This window comes from Octodon degus, unplaced genomic scaffold (genome assembly GCF_000260255.1).
Source record: "Octodon degus isolate 3935 unplaced genomic scaffold, OctDeg1.0 scaffold00349, whole genome shotgun sequence".
Taxonomy (NCBI): Eukaryota; Metazoa; Chordata; class Mammalia; order Rodentia; family Octodontidae; genus Octodon; species Octodon degus.
The window spans coordinates 693,118-695,314 of NW_004524925.1; positions in this window are offsets into that span (position 1 = coordinate 693,118).

A 2,197-nucleotide genomic window follows, 5' to 3' on the forward strand; every position below is an offset into this window, starting at 1 on the left:
GACAAAGGTTCTACAATCTGAGGTATAGGATCTCAGGATAAATCCTGAGGGGATTTCCCTGACCTTATCAGATCCAAAAGCTAGAACTTTTGTTGCATAGGTCTTGCTTTATCTTGGTCTTAACCATCCAGCAGAAAAGTATAAAAACGAAATATAAGAAGTAAAGCCATGCTCTTATCTTGAGCTGTAGGGGACTCAGGTCAACAATTTCTGACATTGCCAGTTAAACAGAAGACCCAATGCTATTATGGACTACTGGACTCTTTAGAATATTTTGCTGAGTTAACACACCTATAATATTCAAATGATGGAACTAAACAAAAAAAAAGGGATACAGATGAATGTCCATTTTGTATCTGTGTATTCAAAGTGGTTAGGATAGATATGTAGTTACATTCTCTTAATTAACAGAGGGATTTGTTGTAATAGTGTTCGTAAATAGGACATCATATCTGTGTCTTGTGCAGCAAATAGCCACTAGGAAGAAAGTATGCAATGTGTGAATTATTGAAACTGTCCTACCAATTTGATTTGAAACTGTCTCATTGCTATTTGTTTCTCAATAAAATTATGGGAAAAAAAAGATGTAAGTCAGCCGGCCCCATTGCTGCCTGCCATCTACAAAAAGGCAGCTTTCTTTTCCTATTTTATTAATGCATGTTTTCAATACCTACGTAACACATATTTTGGAGAATTAGTACACATGTAAATCATATCTTCATTATTGGTAGACTTTGACAGTTCACTACTACTTATTTATTATATAAATATATATTATATGTATATGTATATATAATAAATGTTTAAGATTTGCAAAAGTTCTGGGCTGAATGGAAAGATCATTCAGATTTGCATGCAGCAAAAATCTATATTTTATTCTGTATATTTTGTGTCTTTTTGCTACAAATCCAACTTTGGTAATGATAATTGGAAACTATTCTGCTTTATGAAGTTACAAAGTTATAACCAAATATACTTCCACTTTGATCTATAATTATGTTTCTTCCTTTTTCCCTGCATGGGCAGCCTTTCCATCATCACTGTTGCTATGCTTTACATTTTAAAAATGCAATTCACATTCCCTAAAACCCACTCAGATGAAGTTTGCAGTGGTGGTTCTAGGAGGGTCAGAGGTGGTGACAACATCACCATGATCTAAGCTGAGAACCTGCCTCTTCCCTAGGTGGATCCATGGGTACATCAGCAGGCACTCCCTACTCCATCCTATTAATTTCACAAACTCTAAATAATTGTGATCTTCTATAGTTAGCATAATTGTCCAAGTTCATCTATGTTCTAGAGTGTATCATTATTTCTTCTGATAGTGAAGCTAGTGTATACAGATAGTAACTTACCTATTCATCCGTTGAAGGATGTTAGCACTTTTAGATTTTTTTTTTTTCTTTAGAAACGTGTGAGATTCAAGTTCTTGTGTGGGCCTATGTTTTCAACTTTTTGGGGAGTGGAATTTCTGAGACACTTGGTAGATACATATTTCACATTTTAAAGAACTTCTTTTCCTGCTGTTTATTGCATCATTACTATATGAGGATTCCAATTTTTTTCACATCCTTGACAACACTTGTTATTGCTTATATTTATTGATCATAGTTACGCATGTATGTGTGTATGTGTGTGATAGAGAGACAGAGAGTGAGAGAGAGAAAGAGTCCCAGAGACAGACAGAGAGTCAGAGACAGAGTCAGAGACAGAGTCAGAGATAGAGAAATGATACAGTAGTGTGGTTTTCATGTACCTTTTCCAAATGGCTAATATTGCTAAATATTTTTATGAAAGTACTCATTTCTATATCTCCCTTGGAGAAATATTTTTACAAGTCAATTATTTATTTTTTTTAAAGTGAGTTGTCTTTTTTTTGACCTGTAAGTTTCTTTGAGAGGTAGGCTATTGGGAATTGAACCAGAGGTCCCATGCTTGGTAAGCAGATATTCTACCCCAAGAGTTCTTTAAGTACTGTATTCTGAGTGTTAGCCCCTTATCAGATATGAGTTATATGTATTTTCTCCTCTCCTTTGGATTATCACTTCACTTTCCTGATATTATAATTTGAAGCACAAAGATTTTTGATTTACATGAAGTTCAGTTTGCCTACTGTTTTCCTTTGTGTTCATCTTTTTGATGTCATCTATGACCTAACCCAAGGTTATGGTTATTTATTCACATGATTTCCTTTAAG